Source organism: Toxorhynchites rutilus, chromosome 1 (assembly GCF_029784135.1).
Source record: "Toxorhynchites rutilus septentrionalis strain SRP chromosome 1, ASM2978413v1, whole genome shotgun sequence".
Lineage (NCBI taxonomy): Eukaryota > Metazoa > Arthropoda > Insecta > Diptera > Culicidae > Toxorhynchites > Toxorhynchites rutilus.
The window spans coordinates 29,248,140-29,275,503 of record NC_073744.1 but is presented as its reverse complement, the minus strand read 5'-3'; the positions used below and the strand labels follow the sequence as shown (position 1 = coordinate 29,275,503).

Genomic DNA, 27,364 nt, shown 5'->3' with positions numbered 1-27,364 from the left:
CTTTGCCGCTTATTTTGATTGGATAGTATGTGTGAGTAGGAGTGATGCTAATGCAACAAATTCAAACAGTCACCAGGTATGCTCGCTTTAGTTTAGTGCAAAACTGTCTGAATTTGTATGGAATTTTAAACAAAATTTTAATTCACTTTGTTCCCGAGCACAATTTAGTGAAGAATGAACATACAGAAAAATGGATTTATACCAACAAACTTCACAAATTTGTTAGAGTATCTGAACGAAACACAAACAGTAATTTCTTTGTACGATATAAAAAAATTGCTCACCTGTAGTGTATGTCAAATCACGTTGATGCTAATGTATGTTTGTTTTTCTTGTTATCTCACTCTAACCCATTGGAATCGTGACTGTCAGAACGGTCAGAAATGTTCACAACAAAGGGTTGCCAGAATAATCAAATAGCGCTGATAACCAGTGTATACACTGAGAGAAATAATTAGTAAATATCTGGGTCATGCCAGATTTACAATCATTCACAATGAGGCGATTTTTTTCCTCAATAACGATTTTTATTCGCCAACCAACCAGAGCAAAGCGCGAAGTCACCCATGGCAGTGCGAAAAAAGATATAACTCTCCAACAGGGATTTTTGACGTAGGACTACGTCTAACCGGAAGATATAGGGGGTGAAATGGAAATCTAGGCACTGAACAAGTAGGAAAAAATGCAAGATTTGGAACGCTTATAACTCGAGCATTTCTCAATAGATCGCAAAGGTTTTTGCATCAATTGATAGGAAATATATCTACGCATCTATCATAACGAATAACATTTCATTTTTCATGAGATAAATAATTGAATAATCGTGAAATATCAAGCATTGTTAAAATGCCCTATGTGCCCATTTTTGATTGGTCCATTTTGTGCTCCTCAAATCGTACCGACCAAAACGGGCAACCAGCAGCAGCGAAATAGAATGAAGCACGATTGGAAAGGAAGAAGAAAAAAATGAACGAAACATTGGTCGCAGTCTCACACATGTGTAATTCTCGAGCCAGCCAGTCAGCTTAAAAATCCCCGCTCCGCTGCCGTAACGATCATTCTTTGTGTGGACACCGTCTGGACAACATCGTTGCTGGACGAGCTGGACGGCGAGGGATCGAGTGCCTTTCTCAAGGCAAGAGGGCGGAGGTGGTAGCGCTGGAGTAGAGTAATAGAGTAGAGTAGAGTTTTCAAATGGCCTTTCTCAAGGCTAGAGACGAATGAACTGCAAAAGTTTAAAGTCTCTAGAATACAAGACCTTCCTTCCGTAACGATTATTCTCATTCAAACCGTACACCACATCGGTTCGCATCACAACACATCAACAAACCAACCCAAGCAGCCATGTCTGGACATGGTAAAGGAGGAAAAGTGAAGGGAAAGGCAAAATCCCGCTCGAACCGTGTTGATCTGGGGTTCCTCGCAAGGGTAGCTAGGCCGAGCGCGTTAGTACCAGTGCACCAGTCCACCTAGCCGGCGTTATATAGTTTCGGCCGCCGAAGTGATCGAGTTGGCTGGTAAAGCTGCTCGCGACGATAAGAAAACCCGCATTCAGAACAGAACACATCAAGACAACAGGCAGTTGCAGCGAGTGGCGAGTGGCAAACGCAATCGCAAAACGGCATCAGGTAGCAGAAGAAAAAAGTTTGTTCTTTATACAAACTGCTTTGGTGGCAAATCCAGAACAAGGCGGCATCGAGGGCGTTCGAAATGGTTTTTTTCAAAACCACGAGTACTAAGTTTTCTAAATTGGAACCTTTCCATAAAACAAGGCGCTTTTCAGGGCCATTAAACTTTCCAAAAAAGAGTTTACGAAATACAGTTCAATGCTTTCTAAAACATTATCCAAAATAATAATAAAACACAAATTGATTTTTTTCATCATTTGTTTGCCAGGATCTGATGAGTATGTGAATTTGGCAGTTGTTCTGAGCTTATTGATAGTTGGGGACTTTCCTGATTATTCAATTTTCACCAATTCTTAAATTGTTTCCAGATTGAACGTACAGTAATTTACAATTAGTTCGACATTTAGCTAATTGGACGGACCTGCAATGCGACTTATTAAGTTGAACATTTTTGTAAACATAGAGATCCAAATTATGACCCCACATTGAAAGTCGACACTGTACCACTGTCATCGCAAATGTTCAATTACAGGTTAAAATTACCTCCAATCCGATACTGAGTGGTGGTAATGCGACGTGCCATTGAATGTAATTTACTGTAAAATATGTCACAAGCTGGATGGGAAGAAATTTTCCAACTGTGAAAGCTGTGGCGAGTGACAAATGCAATCGCTAAACAGAAAGGTTTAGCCGAACTAGATGGGGATATCGAGTGATAACAAAACAATAAACTCTTTAGATTGAAGATAATTTTGTGATCCTGAAAAAGACCCTTTTTAGCCTGCATGTGAATCCAACGAGCGAACAAATCGTAATGAATGTATTTTTTTTTCATTCGTTCGTCTCGTTGGACTCGCCCCTCTGGCTGAGTCTGCCGATTTGTCTCTATCCTGTGAGTGTGTACCGCTAGAGTATAAAACACGCGGACCCCAAAAAAATATCTTATTTTCTTTCAAACCGTAAACCCGTGTGGTTGTACGGCATCGGCATCGTGGACGTAACAAAGGAGGACAAGTTAAGGGAAAGGCAAAGTCTCACTCGAACCGTGCAGGTCTCCAGTTCCCTGTTGGTCGCATTCACTGATTGCTCCGCAAGGGTAACTAGGCCGAACGGATTGGTGCCGGAGCACCAGTATACCTAACAGCGATTATAGAGTTTCGGCCGTCGGAGTGCTAGAGTTGGCTTGCAAAGCTGCTCACGACAATCAGAAAACCCGCATCAAGAACAGAGCAGCTTCGGTTCGGCGCACATCAAGGCAACAATTAGTTTCAGTGAGTGGCAAAGTGTTTCTCCGGCACGTCGCATTAAATGTAATTTACTGAACAACATGTCACAAGCTGGATAGGAAGAAATTTTCCATCTGTGAAAGCTGTGGCGAGTGGCAAACGCAATAGCTAAACAGGAAGGTTTAACCGAACAAGATGGGAATATCGAGTGATAACAAAAACACAACACCAAAGGTTCTTTTCAGAACCATCAACATATTCATAAAGAGTAAACAGTAAACTAATCCATTTTTCAGGTAGATAGGTAGGTATTCACGTAGGAGAAGAAAATAAAACAATATATTTAAAATATATATTTAACAAAAGCTGTCCCCTTTGTATAGTCCTACGTCACTCCGGTTATGTCCCCGACATTACCCACCCGTCTTTTTCAAATGTCTTCACATGGTACGGAAAAATATCTTCAAATGTCTTCACCATAATATTGGAGGAAAGTTCTTCACACAAAAACGGAACTGTGATAACTATATTTGTTTATTTCAGCTTTAAGGTTTGGCTGTAACTCAAACCATTTCCATGAAACTAATTGTTGAAAAGGTATGTAACCGGAAAACTTTCGATTTGTGAAATGGTCGTTTGAAAGATCTAGGTTAATCTATTGTACAGTATAGGCCCAAAATAATAGAAATGCAATGTCACAATCATTCAAATTTTCGAGCGCAAATGAACTAATATGTTTTCTAGCGACAAGATGTATTCAGACCGCTTCGTTGGTTGAGACTAAAGCCCTACTTTTTATTTGACAATATTTTCGGCCAATAGTTAGAATTTCATGGAAATAATATTTTTAAAAAAATCCACATACGCTATCATACTGAAATGCTTTCACATATTTCACAATGTCTTCAAAATGTCTTCATAAAATCAAATGTTTTCAAAATTAAGAGATGTCTCCAAACCTGCCATATCTTCTCTCCAAACTTTGGCCAAAGTACGTAGAATAGAAGGTTGTCTCCTCCCTGCTTTGTTCAAGTAGTGGTAGGCAAAGAAAAAAAGCAAAAAATTGTAATAAACTATCGATCGAATCCATATACTTTAAACATTTTTGATTTTTTTTAATTGTAACAAGAGCACTGTCTCAAAATATGTTTCTAAATGATGAAATAGCAGTTTACTTAATCATTTTGAAACAGTGAAATTATCGCACCTGTATTATAAAAAAAAAGATGAACAAATGTGTGGAGAGGTTATATCGAAGCAGTGTCGTTCCCGCAAATTGATAATATGATGAAAGATTAACTCCCTTACTATTGAAGCATCCATAAAGAATCATCGCGACGCTTTCATTGGTTTCGGCTTGAGGTGTTCAGCTGTAGTGAGGCCACTTAAGAGACCAAATTGGCGTTTCTGGAAAACGAGAAAAACATTCCTCCATCCCGGGTCATCTTCGGAAGGGATAGCAAATAAATATTTTGCACTTTCGCAAGAAGTGAATATATAAATTTGGAATTTCGTGTGAAACCGGAACGGAACGTTTTGGAAGATCCAATAAGTGAATGCATGGAATAGCTGAAAACATCTCCGATTAGTTTATCTCATCACAATTTATATAAAACACACTTACCTCCAGTACGAAGACGTCTTATTGCTGATTATAGGTTAAAACAGTATCCCCAAAAGAATCCGGCGAAAAATGAAGCGAGCAAACAAATATGTTTCGCGTATCGAACGAGCTTTTATATCCGAAAAAGTTGAACCATTTCCGTCTCAACAATTTGTTGGTCGGAAAACGGTGGAAAGTTATGCGGCTTTCTTCAAAACTTTTCAAAATTTTTCTACTCCGGCATCGCGGGATGTGGCACTTCGATATATTGCTGAAGTAAACAAACAGTGTTCAGTATGAAATCGATAAAAAATCACATCATACCTTACCCGCAGTGAAAATGCGGTACACTATCGTGTTTATCGTCGGCTCGACTTACGATTTTGTCACTTTTTACGATTTTTTGAACTTTTAAAAACAAGAAATATTGAAAAAACTTTCGAACATCGAACAAATTGAGGATTGTTTATTACTAACTTCTTTGTGTGTGTAACACATGCGCGCTCCGTGTGTATACACATTCTACGTACTTTGAGCTTCGGCTGCGAAAATCGCGTTACTTTACATTAGACATTAGACGGGTGGAACAAGATATGCTAGATGGGTGGAACGATATATCGAAATAAATGTTCAGCTCTATACATATGAAACGCTACATCAAGTGAGAGCTGAGTCGATCACCTATTGCAAGCGTATTGCTGCATAATCATAATTATATTTACACATTTTTGTTAATATTGTGAAGTTGTTAGATTTTCAATTATTAATTATCTGGAATTTCATATTTGCTTTCACACTTCTAGCGATATGATGTGTTCCACCAATCTAGTACGACCTTGTCCATAACAAATATTGGCGGTATGGTTAGAGGGATGCAGGTTTGACAGACGAATTATCGCGCGATATCGCGCACCATTGTAAAGAGCTGCACTGAAAAATATCGCGAGTGAGTATATCGCATGCGATTGTAAAGGAAGCATCATGCGGGTAGAATCAAATTGATTCTCAAAAAGAATCCAATAGAAATGTCAAAAGATATCCAATAATTAGGAGAGGAAAAAGTTTTACTTTTTCACTACATAGAGAGAATATTGTTACTAAAGGTGAATTAATGAAAATCAACGAACTATAATTTTTCATCAATTAATGCTAACGACTCAAATCATAAGTTCTCAACTGACATATTGCCAGATACTGAAACTCCAGTATTATTGACTTGTAAACATACATATACTTAAATATGATTCAGTTTTACTTCTCGCCAAATGTTAGGTGTTTATTAGTCTGAACGGTAGTATTATATGATTTGATCTTTCATTAAACCAATTAAAAAATACGAGTTACTCAAATTACAATTTTTTTTTTAACTACGGTTCGGTCAAAAAGGTTAATAAACAAGACATGCGGAAAAAACACAGCATGGGAAAAAAGGTGCAAGAAATTTATTTTCCAAGCAAAACGTGTGTGTCATTTTCTACTGTATTAATGAACATAGATGTCAAGCAGAACCATGATTCGTGAGCCTAATGTTGGCTACATTTTCCCGGCGAAAATGCACGTATTATGCGGGCGCTACACGATTCGTCCAACGTTTCACTCGAATGTTGGACTCAAACATTTGACTCGATGAATCGTCAAATGTTGTAACGAATGTGCTGCTACACGGTGAAGTGAATATTCGATTCAAAGCAATCGACCCAAACAATCGGCGAGTATTTGGATCGAATGTTTATTGTTTTTATTTACCATCAAAAACGTTAGGAAACTGAATGACGATGCGAGTATTCAAATTGCTACCGTAGCAATTGTACTGATATCGGGTGTAAATTAAAAATGCTTCAAATCAACATTATTAGAATGCAATATTTCGCCGAATATTTTGAACTTTGAGAATCAATTTCACAGTAACTTGTAAACAAACCAATCTGTCAAAGATAGATTCGGACGAATCGTGTAGCGGTGTATCGAATGTCATCGAGTGTCGAATCAACGAATGACAAAAATCCTTTGACTCGTGTCACTCGCGTTGGAAGGTAATCCACAACGAACGGATTGGCGATCTAACGCAAAGCGTAAACGATCGGTGGGACATCTGGTTTTTGTTTTTGAACTAAGAAAATGATGCTAATGTAACCTAAAACTCAAAAACAAATCACGTATATTTTACTTCCGGGCTTTCCAAGGTAGTTCTCACATGCAGGAATCGTGCATATTTCTACTTGTGTTTGATTGTGCTCTCGAATTTCCTTCTTTAATTCAGTCATTGTCAATATGTTTATAGTTTTCACTACTGAAAGAGGTAAATAAATAACATGTTATATATAAAATTGCGCAGAATTAAATTTCTTCCAAACTCATCGCAAACAAATAATCTTTTATGATTATAACATTGTAATTTATGGAAAGAACTACAAAACTTCCATAAGCTCACATGGCAAAATTGAAAACCATCATCAATTTCACCGCAGCGCCGCCTAGATCGCCAATTACCTTCCAACGCGAATATTCGACACTCGATATTGGAGGTTCGTAGCTCGTCAGTCGACTATACGATGCGTCGAGTCATCGAGCGTCCAGCATTCGAGGGTGTTCGTAGCATCGTGTAACGCTGGCTTTAGAATTATGCCGGAACGCTTACCTCCATATTACATCATATTAGGAATTTGGCATATCAAAATCCACGATGTTGTATGGACAGTGTCGACGTTTGGTGGTGACATGGTGATTTAGGGAAGCAAATTAATCTCTACCAGAAGAGCAGACCCGAAAGCAGCTTTTGGTAAAATTTAATGAATGAAAATTTTAACTTTATGTTTTTTGATTACTTTAAAAAAGCGCAGCACTGAACCTTACTTGACCATTTCTATATTTTCCGCCATTCGATTGTTTTTGGTTACCTGTGGTAAATCGTATATACGCATGACAAGAGTCGGACTAGGTGCATGTGTTAGTCGTATGTTTATCCAAACTAATTCGCAAGCAATGTATGTATATCACCTTCAATATTGCTTGTATATGCCAGTTAGGCGCTTCATATACCACCCAGAATATGGTATATATTATGCTGTGTATACGCTAGTTATACGATTTTATGTTTGCTGGGAATCTTCGAAATTTCCAAGTTTGATAATGGATATAGGCAGTCTTCCGAAAAACACTTACACATGTCCACGCGATGTGAAAATTCCATGTTTTTGGTTGAATTCGAACATGATTCTCGCTATTGTTGAGTGTCTATCCCCAACACGAACAATGATACACAAACATAGACATGTGAAAACAAACACGATGTTTATAATTCAAGAACATCATGTACAAACATATTACCCGATGTCGCAGTATTCATTGCTTTCGTTTCGTTTCTTTTCATACACGGAAAGAAATTATTCATCCCAAAACATTTCTTTGTAGAATACTTTTTCACAGAAACGAATCTGAAATTTAGTTCGCATTTCAAAAATTGCACGAACTAAGAGGCTATAAGTTCATGCACCAAAATGTATATTTTTATTAAGGCTCATATGGCGTCAGCCTAACGGGGCCGGGAGTTCAATAATTTGACAATGTTTGCTTACAACTATGTTAGTAATATGTAACCGATTACTCGCGGTTGGCTCGAGGTTAGTATTACAAGTGTTCTCATAATTGGGATGTTGCAGTCTTCAGTGCTCCCTTGGCCGAGTGGTTAGCGTCACAACTAACATGCCGGGTGTTCGGGTTCGATTCCCGTTCTGGTCGGGGGAGTTTTTCGTCAAAGAAATTTCCTCCGACTTGCACTGTGATCACGCGTATTCTAGAGCTTGCGACTCAGAATGCATTCGAGGCGTGTTACTTGGCATAGAAATCTCAACTAAGTACTAATAAAAATGACGCAAGTAATACTACGTTGAGACGGCGAAGTTCCTCTAGGAACGTTAGTGCCATTGAAGAAGAAAGAAGTCTTCAGTGCTCTGTACGTGTGCCCGACATGGGATACTTCCTATTGGGATGCAGCTGACCGTTAATCAGCAACGACCCCCTAGTCTGCACCCCATATCTAGCGTGGTGCGTCTTTTTCGACTCGAGGAATCCAGGATAGAATGATCACTAGCCGACACAATCATCAGCTCGTGAAGAGTTGTCATGAGCGGTACAACCTTTGGCTCTTGTTGAATCATCAGTGGACTGCACAACCTTCGGCCCGTGTATCTCTAAAGAGTGTGTGTATGTATTGCCGCGACTAAGTAAAAGTTTATAGATCGTTCATGCACATTTTGCAAGTCTGATTAAATAATCCTTGGTTTCGTTCAAAGAAAACATTCTCTAAATAGAAAGAAGCTTTCTATTTTTTTTTTGGGTGCATGTTGCCAATTAAAGTCTGGGAAGCCGACTGCATAGCGGGCGACGTCGTACAAATGCTGACCAAAAAAATAAATACCCAAAAATTAGTTTTAGATGCAACCTTCAGCGGCACACAGCAGAACCAGCAGAGAAATTTCAGCGGCTAAAACACACCATTAATTTCTCGATGTTATCACAAACTGAATGAAGGAAAAAACTAAAAGCTACACTTACACTGCACTACATATGCTATGTGTGCATGCGATTGCATCATCCTTTCTTCTCCTCTTCTCCACTCGTTTTATAGCTCGGGTCGCGATCGTCGCGAACAAGCAGTATTGGCCAAAGTATCAAATATTTTACCTTCGGACAAACGGTTGATCGATAACAGAATTTAATATCCCGAGATCTCGGTTTCAATATCCAATGTCCATGGGATGCATTTTGCAACACTCCAGCATTGGAAGCAATCAAAACTGTGGATCGTGTTTTGACGGATGAACGCAACTGAAGAGTGTTTTCTGTTGATACGATAGTGGAAGGGCCCAAGGGGGGGAGAAAACAGTGGTGAAAATTTTCATGGCAGCAGCAGCAAGCAGTAGAGTGTAGTTGAGAATCGCGAGTGCTGCCTAGTTTTTCGCTAACTTTCGGTAGAAAATGTAATCCAGTCAGCTTGTGTTAAGGTTCTTCTGGTGGCAAATGATGTAATAGACCAACTCCGAATAATAATGTGTTCGGAAGTATAGTGTTTCCGGAAGATAAGAAGAAAGATTTTGATTGCATTGAGTGCAGGCCCACGGCTTTGCGTCGTCCAAAGCCATTCCCCCTTGCAGAGTCTGTGCCCACGGTCTTCTTGATTTACGTGAATGGAACGAACGAAAATCAATTTGAGGAAGCAGGAAAAAAGCTCATTTAATGGGTGTGTTGGTACATCAGGATTTTTTTCATTCGCATGTTTCATAGCTCCGGGCGGAGATTATTTTTGTGGTTCGTGATAATTGATACGCAATGTTTCGGTGAAAAGTAAATCCAAATTGAAATAAGTGAATTAAAAGTATCCTGAAAAAAACCAAGTGGAAGAACAGTTTTATTTTCCGACGCAGAATAGAATGCAATCCGGTTTTCCGATATATGAATCACAAGAAAGATGCTGAAAACAAACTTACGGAAGTAAAACTAAAAACACTATCATGAATATGATGATTGGTGCGTGAGAGTTAATTGCGATTGATGTGATGTAGTGCAGATAATCATGCAATTTCAACGAAAACGAGAGTAACTGATTGCATCCCGGAAGGTTGATTTACTTTGTAGCATCAGATAACAGCTCATGTTTCATATGAGAAAAAATATCCGAAAGAACGAGTTAAAAACTACGTAAAGTAACACTCCTCGGGAGGGGACGATTCCTCACTGACGAGTGAAACATTCGATGGATTTCTTCCAAGGGATTTGGTAGCCATCCGGTCTGGGACATCCACCGCACACTCGATAATAGTCAGTGTCTGCTGTTTGAACAGGTACACAGAATACTAATTCAAATTAACCCGATTATGTCTTAAAATCGGTGCGCTGCATCGGAAGTCGACTCCGAAAGGAAAATAATAATAATGAAAAGTATTATCCCGATCGTGATTTGTTCGAAAACGGAAGGGGAGCTATTCTATGCAATACCGCACTCAACGTTACTGCGATACGCTTGTGATCGGAATAAGCATGGGAGGAACAAAGTGAAATGTAAGCATAAAAAATCGATAAGTCTAGAGTACGTCATTCATGCCAGAGCAAAAGCCTCCTCCCCATTATGCGTCCTCGATTGCTGCACGAGGATGCCGCCCTGAAGATTTGCGATGATTGTTGGCGAATTGTTAACAAAGTAACGTGCGGATAAGTGATGATCTAAAATTAATTAAGATGTTTCCGTTACCTGCGGTTGTGCGGACAGTGGAAATCATATTTTGTTACTTCCATTTGATTATGGCCTTCTCTCAGTGCTCTGGAACTTTTTTCCTTCCACCACATTTTATTAATTCAAATAATACCAAAAATGATTCGCAAAGTATATAAAATAAATGCTAATAGATTTCCATATAAAAATATTGAATTTCTACCATCAGTTGCTGCATCCAACCAAACCTCGTTTTGGTTGGTTACATGGCCAATGAGAATTCCAAACGAAGTTGATTCGCAGAATATAATAACACAGTCCATATTAGTGAAGAATGATATTTATTGGTACGCATTTTTACCCAGACCGTTTATTAACATTGTTTGTCAACATCCAATGAATGAATTCAAATGCGTTTCTTATTGGTATGCCGGTTTTCGAACTATTCCTCTGGTATAATTTTGCACAATTTATACGGGCACGCAGATGCGAGGATTCCATTCCATGTGAACATAAGCTGGCAAAAAAAGTCATCTAATTTTTTTCTTCTATTATGGAGCATTACATAACACTTTAGGCTGGTTTGTCATTTTTACTTACATTTTTGGAAGTATGTCGGGAGTGAGAATTGAACTCGTGACCTTTGTGTGAGAGACATGGATGTTACCACTACGCCACAACGCCCTCACAAAAGGCCAACTAAGACTGTATTCTTATATATTTTTAGTTAGGCTAACCCTCCAAAACCCATTTTTTTTATTTTTTTTGTGAAAAACATATATTAGATCACATTTTTGATGAGAAAATAGAATAACATAATGGCAATTTTTTAAAGTTTCGAATTTTTTATTTATACTACAAAACCAGTAATCCGCCTTGGGTATCTGGTCGAATAAATCTTTTTCTTTTGAACCGCTCGTAGTAGTTATTCCTTATGATGGAAAGCATGAAAATAATTCTGGTTTGACTGCAGGTACAAATTGATATCAAATTCAAGGTATATGACTTGCGTTTCCGATGTAAATCCCGGATTTCTATTCTATCATGCCTGACATTAGAGGGTGGAACATACACTCGCTTCGAAGTGGATGGTTTCTTTGTGGTGCTAATATGTGGGCAACAGGAAGGTTGGGAGGCATGATTGAATTTCTTAACCTCAGCTCGATAGTTTGGTAGGTGGTACAATGCCGGAGGATAGATATGTCTTGTTTAGTCGCTTGAACAAAACATGTGAGTTCACTATAGTCATATCGAGTAAAAGATACGGCAAGCGGTTCGTATACTGATTTGTTTTGATTCGAATATGAAACCGTCAAATAAGTCAATCTGCCCTTTCCACACCTCCCATGGCGTGGTTATTCTCGTGTATCAACATGACGCTAAGAGGAGCGTACAAAGCGATAAACACTTCGGTGTTTTCAATGAAAATTCTTGCGCCTTCCGTAAACTGCAGGAACCTTTTCCGTTTATGTTGCTGAGCTGACAGCAATCGACTTCGCATTGGGGATGATCTCAAACAAGCTTGCAAACCATTACTTCATTTTCTCGGATAGTCTCAGTTCGCTTGAGGCTCTCCAGTCGATGAAAACTAGTAGGCACTCATCTTATTTCCTCACAAAAGTGAGGCAGCAGATGAGTGCACTGATCGAAGGATCTTATAAGATAACCTGTGTATGGGTTCCCTCTCATTGCTCAATTCCAGGCAATGAGAAGGCGGACACTCTCGCGAAGGTGGGTGCCCAGGAAGGCGAATTGTTTGATAGACTGATTTCATACGATGAATTTTTCCAATTACTGCGTCAGAGCTCCCTCTTGAGTTGGCAAACCGATTGGGATACTGGAAGTCTTGGGCGGTGGTTATATTCAATAATTCCAAATGTTTCTTCGAGAGCGTGGTTCAAAGGTTTGGACGTGAGTCGTGACTTTATTCGTGTAATAAGTAGACAGTTATCTTTCCAAATCGACGCTGAAATGGCTGCTTAATGATTGTTTCCAATATATTCCGTCGAATAGCTGCGTTGGTAGTTCTGCAAAGCTGCATCAGAGGAAAACTTGTTGTTGGAAATTTTATTATTATGAATAGTTCCCAAAGCGAATATAATAACAAGATAGAATTTCGTTCCAGGATTTCAAATAAAATAATATTAGAAGGCAGATATACTTCTTGATCGAAGGTAAATCAGCAAAGATGTCTATAAGTCATTGAAATACATTATTTGATACCTGAAGTCGGGAAGACAGCCGCACAACTACACCAATGAAATGTTAGAAAAGTGCTTTTTTTCAGTTTGGAGTGTGCGACCGAAATTGAAATATTGTTTTCCCACTTTTATCTCGAATTTTCGACTTTCGAAATAAAATACTCCTAGCAGAAATCAGCCAGCATAAAACCAATATGTGTGTATGATAGATGAAAGTATTTTGAAAAAGCAGGCAAACTTGTGTTCCATCGATTACCCGGTTAGTTTAAAACAAGATGAATCCTTTAGTCGGATGGACGGACATACGTTTGCCCGGTAATGTTCGGCTTCGAAATATACCATTCATATTTCAATGCAAAAAATTACCTATACCGTCTACATTGCGGTTATATCACAGATATAACCCACTGCTAATTTTTGTGAAATAATCGGTAAATTCATAATTGTACATCTAATACATTTTGTGTGTTATATAGAAAATTTAAACGCTATTTACATTTACATCATATCGGAAGTCGAGCACTCAAGCGCTTACGATTATAACTTCAACTACTAAAAAATATTGACATCATAGCATGACAAATTATCGTTCCTAAAAAATAGAAGGTATTCATGTAAGTTATAAATCACAGAATTCCACAAAATCATGTTATATTTATTTAAAACTAGCTGACCCGGCAAACTTCGTCTCGCCCAAAATTTATTTTTTGTTATCACATCCAACTTTTCTTGCTATGCGCACGATCTTCTAATCTTCTCTTTAAAATTATTTTTTATTATAACATTTCAGTACTTCTACCAAAACTCAACATTATAATATCAGATTATTTTCAGACTCAATTCTCGTGCAAGATTTTTCATCCACTTGCAAAAAACATGTTTCTCAGCTACATGGAATAAATGATTGATACAGACAATATGATAGAATGAAGACAGCCCTAAATTGAACAATTACTTTCTCGAGTTTTGCTCTTATCAACACAATCGGCGATCCATTTTTATTTATATACATAGAAGACGATGAAGGAGTGCGTTTTATCACTTTAAAATACATTTCCACTTTCGAACGAAGATCAATTTCGTCACCGCGAACATCAAATGGACAACGCTTGTCGATATGTAATTGTGGAACACATGTGAATTGAATTTTTTTTAATTTTCCCATTTTTCTTTCAGAGTTTTCCGAAAATTTTCAATTATCCTGTTTGGTATACGTTTGGTTGAAATATGTGCATTATTTTTATGGGACCCCCTCTCCTTTCCAGAGAAGGAAAGGGTGTCATACCATCATAGAAACATTTCTCGTACCCAAAAACTCACACATCCCAAGTTTGGCTTTATTTGTTTGATTAGTTCTCAAGATGCTCAGCACCTTCCCCCCCCCCTTTTTGAGAGGGAAAAGGAGTGCCAAACCACCATAAAAAATTATTATGCCATATGCCAAATTTGGTTTCATTTTCTTGATTAGTTCTCGAGTTATACAGAAATTTGTGTTTCATTTCTATGGCGGCTCCCCCTTAGAAAGGTTTTTAGTTTTGGAGTAATGCAGAAATTTGTGTTTTATTTGTATGACAGCTCCCCCTTAGAGAGAGGGTGGAGTGTCTAACCACCGTAAAAACATTTATTGCACCCTAAAACGTCCATATGCAGCCAAGACCCCCCCCCCCCCCTAAGAGAGAGGGGAGGGGTATCTAACCACCATAGAATCATTTATTGCACCCTGAAAACTCCACATGCCAAATTTCGTTTCATTTGCTTGATTAATTCTCGAGTAATGTAGTTATTTGTTTTTCATTTGTATGGCAGCCCCCCTTAGAGAGGGGGAGGGGTCTCAAACTATCATGAAAACCCTCCCCGCCCCCAAAAACCTCTACATACCAATTTTCATGTCGATCGGTTCAGTAGTTTTCGAACCCATAAGAATCACACGACAGACAGACAGACAGACAGAAACCCATTTTTATATATATAGATTTGTAAATTTCTTCATGGTGCCGTGATTTTGAATTTCGGACACTTTTGCTTTTTATTTCGGATACATTTTATCAACAGCAATTCTTTGGGATAAATTAGCTATTGACTTTTGTTGAGCTTATTATTTCGTTGTTATTGTTATATTCCATTATAATCTTAAACCAAACATCAATAATGAACGAAAGTTATGAAATTTTCGTATGACTATTACTTTATGAACATATCCTTATGCAACTCCTTCAGTAGGAAATTTCATCAATCATCTCCTGAATGTGTTTTTTTTGGTCCGGGACCGGCTTTGCGAAACACAAATATTTGTTTTGATTTTTGACATTTTTCTGTCAACAGCTAGGTGCAACGCTTAACACTACACTGAATTGATACGATAGTAACTATGAGTCACATTAATTCAACATGCAAAAGATGTTATGGTTTTGGTATGATATGATTGATAGTTTTTTAATTTATTAATTGAAAATGGATGTAGGGGAAAAAAGTGGTCTCTTAAAAAAAATTAACAAATGTATTCAAATTGTAATTAATTTAAACAGAGTGATAAAAAATTGGAATCGAGAGAAGTTTGTAAAAATCTGTTGCTAGAGTTTTTCGCCAATAAGAATAAAGATTTCTATGATAGAGATATTATGAAGCTTCCTTCAGAATGGACTATATGGTGGAGGCATTAAAACATCCCAATCAAGCTCTCAGAATGGTGTGGCCTTGTGTTGTCGTGATGGAACACAACACATCTTCTGTTGGCCAATTCTGACTCCAAACGGCCCATTTGTTGGCAGCAGAGATCTGAATTTAGTGTATTGCATTAAAAAAAAAAAAGAAAAAAATATTTTTAAAAAAATTAAAAAATAAATTGAATTGCACGTATTTTACTGTTGCAGTATCGGCACCATTTTTTTAAATAAAAATCGGTTCATTTTTGTAGAAGTTATTGAAATTTGTTACGTGAGCGTTTAATCTGAAAGGCCCTTCAAATATTGTGGCTTATTAACATAGCAATGGTCCTTCACGTACCACCCGGAGAAAATAATCGACGACGAGAAATGTTGGAATTCTTACCATAAGAGGACAAAGTTTCATTAAGGGTTCGGTTGCTCGAGTAATACGATTTCACTAAATATACACATTCCTGTAAATTGTACATCTTGACACTAAAAGCCATCCGATTAGACTGAACGAGTAGCCGTATATTATAGTCGCGAAGTGGGGAATGCAGTGTTACCCTGGCGGAGCGAAAAAAAAATTATAAGGATCTATTCGATTTTTTGCGTGAGCGTTTAATCAGAAAGACCCTTGAGCGCCTTGATTTACACCAGTTTGAGAGTTTGACAGTTATTGATATAGATGTCAAACGAGATGAGAGATAAAACGGATACCCGGCAGGGTTGCCATAATAAAATCTGTGTTTTTGAACTAAAAAAATCTTTTTATCTGTGTTTTTTCTCAGAAAATCTGTATCGAAATCTGTATTTACTCTTTGCGGTCATTTGTCTGCTCTCAGCCACCACAGCAAAGAAGTATACTAATGTTATAATTTATGCAACAATGTATCAGTTCACACTTTTTCTAAACGAATTTTTATGTCTTGTGAACTTATTCACGAACCAAAACGGTGTTACTATGAATAATAGATAACGGTACTCAGTATAAACAAAAGTTTTCATCCGTGCTCGGGGAAAGAAATAATGGAAAACTCCATGTATTGCGGCGCTGTATTATAGATGTAAAGAGCATTGTTTTGTATGTTCAAACAGAAAGATAAAAGTCGAAAGACGACAAACTAATTATTTCGGTAATACATGCGACAGATATCACGCGAAAAAGAATTATAACAAATATTTTTTAATCATAAACATAAAAACATTGTTTAGTGAATACTTATCAGAAGTTTACAAAAATAAAGGAATCTTGTTCATCTTACAAAGTTATACATCACTGCTTCTTTAAGTAAAAATAATTGCGACCAGTACTACATACATGTCGAAATTTAAGACCACCGCAAAGGGTTACATTTTTAAGTTCATTTAGCTGACCTGGCTAACTTTGTCCTGTCCAAAATTGATTTTTTGATATGAATACTTCTGAACATTCACGTTCTTTCAGAAAGCGAACGCTCGTGGCTTGAATTCCAGAAAATTTATTGATCAATCTTTCAATTGGCATTTGTCACTGCTAAACATGAATTAATTTTTAAAGTCTTTAGACTATAATAGAAAATAAATATCAATCTATAATTTGCAGTTAACTCAGATTACCAAGCTCGGGAGCAGTTTCATATTGCTCAGTTTTTTTCCGATTTTATTCCTATTTCCTTTACAATTTTCCAAAAAAAAAAACAACTTTTTTCATCGTTACATTCATCTACGGAGGGATCTCAGCTCAAATCGGACAATCTTTACTCGAATTTGATAACCACATTTTGGCGATTCATCTTCATTTTCACCTGAAAATCCATTAATATTTACAAAATGGCGAAACATAAATATCAATGTCGTCAAAATTAATTCCAATTGAATAAATTAATTTCAATCGGAGAAACTTATCATTGTAGATCAAATGCGTAATAATTTTTTTCGATTCCACTTTTCGCTGCAGTACATATGCTTAAATTTTCCTTTATTAAAATATTCTTCAAAGCATTCTATCATTTTAATTTGAGTGGAGACAGACACAACAATATATAGACGACTCAAATCTGATCAGCCGTTCCCTTGTGATGATGAGTTATACGTGGGAAAATCTTGATTAATCTTTATATGCATAAGATTTTGAAGCATAATCTTCGCGTTAGTATCATTGGTTGGCATAGTTATTATAAATTTGGATACCATCAACCACTTAAAAATTTGCATTTACTGTGCTTTAAGAGGAAAAAGATAAACAGTGATATTCATTTATTGTAAAGCTAGCTGATGACACATACTTTGGCATCTTTTCGCCTTAGATTGAACATGAGAAAGCAGTATTACACGCTACACGTGAATGTCAAAATGACTCTTATTCAGACTGATTCGAATCCTATATGAATAAAATTGATGAGTTGGGAAAAAATACTATTGTGATCGAGCCATAACTAATATTGGATCGTTATTTTGAAAAATCTGTAAATCTATATGGAAACCTGAAAAATCTGTAATCTGTATCTACAGACCCGTGGCCGAGTGGTTAGCGTCTCACATTATCATGTCGGGTGTTCGGGTTCGATTCCCGTTCTGGCCGGGGGATTTTTCGTCAAAGAAATTTCCTTCGACTTGCACTGTGGTCATGCGTATTCAAGAGCTTGCCCCTCGGAATACATTCAAGGCGTGTTATTTGGCTTAAGAAATCTCGACCAAGTATTAATAAATGACGCTAGTTAATGCATACGTTGAGACGGCAAAAGTTCCACAAGGGAACGTTAACGCCATTCAAGAAGAAGAAGTATCTACAGATTCTTGGTATCAAAAGGACTGAAAAAAAAAGATTATTCTGTAGATATGGTAACCCTGATACCCGGTATCTTTCCGGTATACGGCCTATCCGGCCAATACCGACCGGATACCGGATTTTAGAAACAAAACATTAATTTCTCATCAACACAAGATAAATAATTTTTTTCCAAAATTAAATTGATATAAACTTATTATATTATTTAATTTACACTATGACTTTTATTTGTAATTGTTCGTCTCGTCATCTAGAATAGAGGCTATGATTTTAAGGTCAAACTGAACGATGTTTTCCGGTGGACCCGAAATTGATGCATTAGAAAATAATGCCACCTGAATTGAATCACTTGTATTCCTCACCCGACTAGCTGATTCCACTGGGAATAGCAAATGAGTTATTATTCCTTTGCATGACCTAGTAATAACTGAGGCCCACCGATTGATTACAGCACGGAACTGTGTCCAACATGCGGCAGCAAGCGCCCCCGCAGAGTGTGGTGTTTGTTGATGTTTATAGAATTTCGAACACACGTGACCTGATTTTCGGCCGGTAAAGAAAGGCAGCAGCAGAGTATGCATGCAAAGCAAGCATCTGCGCGCATGGGATTCGTCAAGCCGCAGTCGCATCAGCACCACCAGTAGCAGGTCAGATGTGATTCAGCTGTTCGCCCTTATTAACCTCCTGTTATTGCGAATGCGGCCGCTGCAGTCTTTGGGGCTGATGCGAAGGTGTGAAGTGCGTGGCAGATCCGGACAGAGTATGCATACAACACGATGATCTGATCTGATGTAATCGATTTTCAGAATGGAGGGGTACTGAATGAACAATGAATGTTCCATTTGCGTAAATGTAACATTCAGGGCGTGGGGGCGTTTTCGTCGTATGTGTTCGGAAATTCATTCAAGAATCTCATATCACACAACACGTGTTTGTGGGTAAGGGAAGAATAGAAGGAATACGTCGAGTGTTCCTTCGATCTGTGCTCTGCTGCGTGGGAACATTTTCAGCTTCGAATGCGCACACACTAATCGAATAAACGCGAAATGCCACTGTCACCAGCCACTGATTAAGAAATTCTTGGTCCGATGACGTCGTGAATTAGCTTCGCATTATCGTGAAATGCTGATGGCACTTTCGGAACGAAATTAAGAGACTTTCATCACTTTCATGTTTGTCGTGACGGGAATGTAAACCAATTATTTTTTACGTAGACCTTAATGTGCAATTTTCGAGGGTATCTTTGCAAGCACAAATGTGGCACAACTCTGGAATAACTTATTAATGAAGGAAGCGAGAATGAAAAGCTGTTACTGACAATAACAGACCACCCTTTCAAGTGGTGTTTATCGTTACTTTCCACCTCGGCGGTTTGGTTCTGCATCAACAGATAATCAGCAGCTCATCAAAAATGTAAAACGAGGCCCACATACAGCCTCATATTTGCGAAGTGTACGCCCTTGAGTTTTATCTATCGCACTTGCATAGTACACTCTCCGATAGCTGAAGTGGATCGCCCCGGGGTAGACTCCCATTGACTAGCGCGCAGATATACTAAGCAGATGCCAAGAAGAGTCCCTATAAGTTGTTTTGGATGGGAAGTGGAAGAGCAAAAACACCACGATTTTCCTTTCTTCGCCATCACTTACCGTTGTCGTTATACACACATACACACACGCGGTCAAGAGATGTTAACGAGTTGAAAGTTAATTATCGTCACTCATATCGATTTTCACATAATATGTGTACTTCTGCTGCTCTGTATTCGGACAAAAAACAAGCGCTTCCGGACGGACGTCGCGAGTAGAAAACCCATCAATGGCAGACAACTGGCTTCGGCGTGTACAATGTCATAGGCAAAAGCAAGATTTATTTATAAATGGGCAAAATGGTATGATTTGCAAACATCGCCAGCGGAGTTCTCCACATGACATTGAAGCTTCGTTCTAATTGTATTGCTCAGATAAAATAAATAATGTCTTTCTTACGAGAGATAGAATAGTGAAGACTGCGGGTGTGTACTTGATTCGGACAACAGCTGCAGCCAAAAAATTGATTTTTGCTTACTTCCTTTCTTCTGAACCCTCACCGAAACTATATGGCAAATTGAAAGAGACGCTGAAGTACTTATCGTGGATTGCCTGGTGACCATGGGTGGTGACCACCGGCAGAAGGGATTCACCGGACGGTGAACCTTGCTGAACTGCTACTGCACCTTATCAGTCTGGGCGTACCGAGGGAACAACGTACCAGAATCGAACTGGCTTTACGTCTGTAATCGATTTGTAAACAATGCTAAAACAATGCTCAGTACTGGTTTAATTTATATTTAAACTAGCTGACCCGGCAAACTTCGCCCCGCCCAAAATTTGTTTTTTGTTATCAATACCTTCAAACATTCACGTTTTCTTACTAAGCGCAAGTTCATGGGTCCAATCGCAGAACTGTTCATTGATTGATCTTCTAATCGACCCCGTAGAATTTACCTTTTACTATAAAATTCCTAGTACTTCTACCAAAACTCCACTCCCTTTCAGAGAGAGGGGAGGAGTGTCTATTTACCATATAAACGTTTCGTGCCTTCTAGAATCTTCACATGCCAAATTCGGCTCCATTTGCTTGATTAGTTTTCGAGTTATACAGAAATTTGGGTTTCATTTGTATGGGTGCTCCCCCTTAGAGAGGGAGGAGAAGTGTCGATTCACCATAGAAACGTTTCGTGCCCCGTAAATCCTCCACATGCCAAATATGGCTCAATTTGCTTGATTAGTTCTCGAGTTATGCTGAAATTTGTGTTTCATTTGTATGGGAGCCCCCCTTTAGAGAGGGGGGAGGAGTTTCGAACTACCATAGAAACGTTTATCGATCCCTAAAACCTCTATATGCTAAGTTTAATTCCATTTGTTTGATTAGTTCTCGAGTTGTTCAGCACCCTATCTTTAGATAGGGGAAAAGAGTGTCTAACCGCCGTAAAAATATTTATTGCACTCTGAAACCTCCATATGCCTAACTTGGTTCCATTTGCTTGATTAATTCTCGAGTAATGCAGAAAATCGTGTTTCATTTGTATGGCAGAAACACCACCCCCACCCCCTAAGAGAGGGGGGAGACGTATCTAACCACCATCATTTATTGCACCCTAAAACCTCCATATGCCAAATTTCGTTTCATTTGCTTGATTAATTCTCGAGTAATGCAGAAACTTGTGTTTCATTTGTATGGCAGCCCCCCTTTAGAGAGGAGGGTGGAGTGTCTAACCACCATAGAATCATTTATTGCATCCTAGAACCTTCACATGCTAAATTTCGTTTTATTTGTTTGATTAATTCTCAAGTAATGTAGAAACTTGTGTTCTATTTGTATGGCAAATAGAGAGGGGGAGGGGTCTCAAACTATCATGAAAACCTTCCCCGGCCCCAAAAAACCCTACATACTAGTTTTCATGTCGATCGGTTCAGTAGTTTCCGAGTCCATAAGAATCAGACAGACAGACAGACAGACAGACAGAAATCAATTTTTATATATACAGTAGAACCCCCATTATCCGCGAGCGAGTGATCCGCGAGCGGGTGATCCGCGGTGCGGTTTATCCGCGAAAGCGAGTTCCATAGTAATTCTATGAACCTACCCTAAATTTGACAATGAGTGGTAGGTTTTTGTTCTTCTGTTTTGGTCATGACTTTCACATTATTTGACTACACGACCTAACAGATGGATAGTTCAATGATTCCTGTATTGATAAAACATTGTTTTCATACTGAAATGTTCTTGTGTTTTTTGTGTTTGCATCTCATTTTTAGTCATTTGTTGTGTTATCCGCGATTTTCGTGATCCGCGGTGAGCTAGCCCGACTATTCCGCGGATAATCGGGGTTCCACTGTATATGTTCGTATGTGTTTTTTTTTTATATTTGTGACTTGAAATAGCACTAAGTCTCAAAATAAAATTCTCAAGAAAATATCAAAAGTTTATAAATATATATATTTTTGTACCGCGGAACGCTGCTAAAACTTTGTGGAACATGTTGAGTTGATATAACTTAATTTAGGTATAACTTAAGTTAAAAAACTAGTTTTGAGATAGTCTCCCCAGAAAAACAGTTATATCACTGAAGGACTTATAGATAGATATTATGTATCTTAAGCAAAGTTTCATGAAATTTAAAGCTCTACAAGCTGCTGAAGACATAACTCAACTATCTCGTAAGTATAAAAAGTTAGTTTTTTTTTAATTTTTACTGTAACTTAGTAAGAGTTTAAATGAAACCGTCAAATTATCCGAATCAACATTCTAAACAACTTTTCTGAAGACAACCACCCTTAGAGGGTAAGACGAGAAAAGATTTTTGATCGTCTTTTTTCAGAACTGTGCGACGCGGAGCTCAATGTGTTAAAATACGCGTCATCTGTGCCGCGTTCCGATGGTACACGTGACCCTCTTTAGGCCACGCGTACACTCAGACATATTTATGTATTTATGACAAATTCATTTCTGTAAAAAAAAAATTTCTACTAGCGATTGGCATTGTTCGAAATGCAGTGATAACTACTCTAAGCAAGGTAATTACGAATCGATTGACGAATGTAATAGAATATTTAGTTATTTACACTGACTGTAAATCGTTCTTACCATCGTTCTTGCATTCGAAAAATAAGCAGAACCCCATTTCAGTCATGATTGTTCAGCGGTTGATGGATGTCGTAGGCCGGCAGCAGAAGAAATATAAATATTGTGCGCTTCCCAGCCAACCTCAGTTTAAATTTTGCTACCGCGGGAACGGACACGCGAAATTTCTCTCTCCAAAAAGCATTCACAGAATATGCACGATGCAAGCATAGCGCAGAGTTAGCACTGACGAGCGAGGAAAGCACAGAAGAGAAATATTGAATATAGTATCGCATCGGTTTTGTGTTTGTGTATGATTGAATCGCACGTGAGCATTGATGATTTTATGTGTTGTCAATGTTTTATAAAAGGGGGTAGCCTTATTGGTTGCGTGTCCACTACTAAGCGAACGATCATGAGCTCATAACTCAGGGCCCTCAACTGACCATCTTGATGTATTATTCTAGCTACTACATCCACGCAACGCTCACATTACGGTCTGCTGCATTGGTAATTGGTACTTTTTTTTTCTTTTTTTTTTGTCTGTATTATAGTGATTTTCAACTCATTTGGCTGGTTCGTCACTTTTACTTCCATTTTTGGAAGAATGTCGGGAGTGAGAATTGAACTCGTGACCTTTAGCGTGAGAGGCATGGATGTTACCACTACGCCAGATCGCCTCGGTACTATTAATAACACAAAAATTCGACTCATATTGGCAGTCCCGCAGTGTATAGTGCAACTGTGGACATTTGAACGATAGGAATATTCTTACGCCGAAAAAAGGCGACATGTGTTGTGTATCGATAAGATAGGAATACTCTCACGCCTAAATGCCAACAGTGTAATATACAACATGACATAAAAATGTAATAGGAGCACCGGTAAGTTTCTTCGTTTTTTTTTTCAAAAAATTATGCTTTATTCTGCAAGTTAAGAAAAAAACTTAGAAAAAAGCGCTATATCGGTTATTTCAAGAGATAGAAAAAAAACTTTGCTCTACAAATTTGCTTAACATAACTGAGGCTAAAACATTGTCGAACCATATCTACTTCTATCTATAAAGATAAGAAAGTTAGATTTTTTATTTCATCGAAAATTTTGGTAACCCTATTTGTGACAACATTCAAATGAGCGCTTTGTCACATGTAACAACTTTGTCGAAGACAGTTTTTGTCTAGAGAATAAATTCCGAGCTCTAGATGCTAATTTCAACTTGAATGCACTTCCTGGACGATTGTGCATTGGAAGCTGCACCTGTCCCTTTTCCCAATTGTCAGGCAATTCATTCCTCGCCTGACATTTTCATCAGCATTGAAGCGCTAATCAGCGAGTGTGTATATAATCGATGAAAATAAATGGCAATCGGAAGAAGCCAAGGTGAACATAAGTCGCATGTGGTGGTTTATCTCTATTGAGTAGCTCAACCGATTCCCTGACCGGTCTTGTTTGGTGTGTCGAGATATTGTTATCAAGAAAAATCCCTTTGCGTTACCTTCTCTGGTCGTTTTTTCAGCAGAACACGGTTCAATTAGATTAAAGTTTGCTACACATATAGCGTCACCGTCACCGTCACCGTCCTGTCAACTATTCTCTCAGACTTATTTTTCCGACGTCAAAGTTGCCGGTGATGTTGTATGTGAATGCTACCATACGATTTCCATGAGGGAATATTTGACATTTCATTCCTTTACGTTGACTTCACGGTGACGGGACGGTGTATGTGTAGCGCACTTAATGTGCGATTCACATAGAACGTTACGGAAAAGAACGTCTACGTTCCGTCAACGTCTCCACCAGTTCACACAAGCAGTCAATGCTTCCACCAGCCCGACCCGTCAAATGTCAAACGAATGATTTATTGAATGGTGTCGCCACCTACAAAAATTTTCAATTGCAATGCCCTCTTCCGAATCAGCATGCCTAGAAACAGTTCTAAATTTTGAAAAATTGAATGAAAATCATTGAATTTTAATGCTTGAACCCCGTAGTCCGACCGTTATTCAACAATAATAATATATAGACTGTTTCTTTCAGCTAGTCGCGAATGATTTTAACTCCTATATTTGGATCATACGTACAAAGTACAGTAAGTTACTTATAATGCGACATGCTGAGGCACCAATTAATGTCGCATTGGAGGCGATTTTGACCAGTAATTGGACATTCGCGACTGGTGGCGACTTTCAATGTGGGACCATAATTTGGACCCCGAACTCAATGTTTACAAAAATGTCCGATTAGAGGTAAACATGTCCAATTAAACGTGTTGCATCACAGGTCTGTTCAATTAGCTAAATGTTGAATTAGATGTAAATTACTGTACAACCAAAATCAAAACAAAAGCCGAGACACAAAGCCCAGACAAAAACCAAACGAGCCGTCCGTCTCCGTCAATTATTCTTTTCTACAAATCCTGCCGGTCGTTTTCGTTGAACGTATGCTGACGGGTCGTTACGTTGCTGGTGTATGTGAATGTTTTCATGAGAATTGCATGGTAGAATCATTGACGTAACGTGACGTGACGGGACGTGAACGTAACGTGGATGTTGTATGTGAATCGCACTTAATTGTTTCAGTGACGTTCACGTTTAACAGTTTCATCGATTTTCGACGTTCTCAAAAAATTTCGGTGGTTTCCTACGTTCCTGATTCCATACATCGAACGCCTTTGGGGTCGATATCAGTTTCCCAGGGGTCGACATGATTCTGTATAAATTGTGTTATGTAAACCAACTCGTTATAAGAATGACTAATATTTTAGTGGAAAATATTGAAATGTGAAACTTATATTAATAATTATTAATTACACTTGATATTTTCTGAATTTTATGTCTGTTTATTGATGAGAAAATGATATCAAGTTTACTCACTGATCAACCACAGATTTTTTGGGGGTTGATGGTATCATTTCATTCTGGAAAAGGGTCGCTTGTCCAAAATCGTTTGAGAGTCCCTGAGCTAAACTAACCCGATATTGCACCTACAGATTATCACAGATTCAAGTTTCTGCAAAATTCACTTAAGTGCAACAACTTCGACTCTGTGGACAACATAAAAAATACTTTGAAGAGTTTGTTTCCGCAAAAAATCGGTACGAGCTTTCCAGACAACCCAACATGAGCTATCCTGATTTCTTATTGATTTTTATTTTCATTCTTCCTAATTTTTGAAAACTACAGTTGGCAACCCTGGTCATAAAGATATCTAATCAACACCTGGCGATATAATTATTCAGTCATTCCATGTCAAACCGATATAGTGGTTCTCAGCTTTTCGTGGAAAAGGGTAGATATTCGCAAAATATTAGACTCATATTTTTTATTTTTTTGTTAGGGTGACCGTTTTCCGAAAAATCAATTTTTTCGCCTTTTTCTCAAAAATGACTTTTTTCGAAAATTCATAACTGTTGAACTACTGGGCCGATTCAGATGATCTACATATCAAATTAAAGCCAATTACTTAGTCTTAGAAATATATTACGCTCGCCAAAGATGGACCTTGTTTTCACAATTATTGATTGTATTTGTTTTTTGTTGTTTTCATGGTTTTTGACTAGAGGGCTATACTTTTTAAAATATTTTTTCCTGGACGCTGAGGATTTTTTACATAACATATCCAAAAATCAGAGTTGTGATTTTTTTTCGTTTTTGAGTTATAAATTTTGGAAGTTCACCGATGGTCAAAGTGATCTAAATTTTCCCCCTTTTTCCAATTAAGACTTTTTTGGAAATATCATAACTTTTGAAAAGCTGAAGCGATTGAGATGATCGACATATCAAATTGAAGCCAATGATCTAGTCTTCTGTATTACATTTGCGAAAAAATAGGATTTTTGTTTTTGTAATTATATATTGTGTTGGTTTTTCATAGTTTTCTCGGTTAAAGATAGAGGACGCCATATTTGTTTTATATTTTTTCTATTTTTTTAAATATAAACTTTCTCTTTTTTCACATAACTTATCCACAAATCAAAGATGTATCTTTTCTCGTTTTCAAGTCATGATTTTTCAATTTTAGCTTGTTTTCAGTCTTCGTTCAATATTTCTATGCAACTATACTAGAGATCTATTCGATTAGAATCCAAATTTTTCGCAAGTGTAGTATTTTTTTTAACTAGCTTATTGGCTTTAATTTTATATCTTGAATATTTGAATCGGTCCCGTAGTTCAAAGGTAATAAATTTTTAAAAAAGTTATTTTTGGAAGAAAAGGCAAAAAATGATTTTTCGGTTGGCTTTCAGAAGTCATAACTCAAAAACTAAGCAAATCACATCTCTGATTTTTGGATATTTTTTTTTTTTTTCCCAAAATATATTTTTTATTAAGGCACATGTGGCGTTAGCCTGACGGGGCCGGGAGTCCAATATTTTGACAATTTTTGTCTTACAACTATGTTAGTAATATGTAACCGATTACTCGCGGTTGGCTAATTTTTGTATATGTTATTGATTTTTGGATATGTTATGTAAAAAATAT

At 37.8% G+C, this 27,364-nt stretch overlaps 1 protein-coding gene across 1 annotated transcript in view; it reads left to right on the top strand.

Moving 5' to 3' along the window:
• Window positions 1–9,335: 9,335 nt before the first annotated feature.
• Window positions 9,336–27,364, top strand: part of LOC129769076 (ankyrin repeat domain-containing protein 50) — a 40,020-nt gene continuing 21,991 nt past the window's right edge. Inside the window, exon 1 of the mRNA XM_055771094.1 lies at window positions 9,336–10,297. The gene's annotated coding sequence lies outside the window, so the exon portion shown is untranslated. The remainder of the gene's footprint in view (window positions 10,298–27,364) is intronic.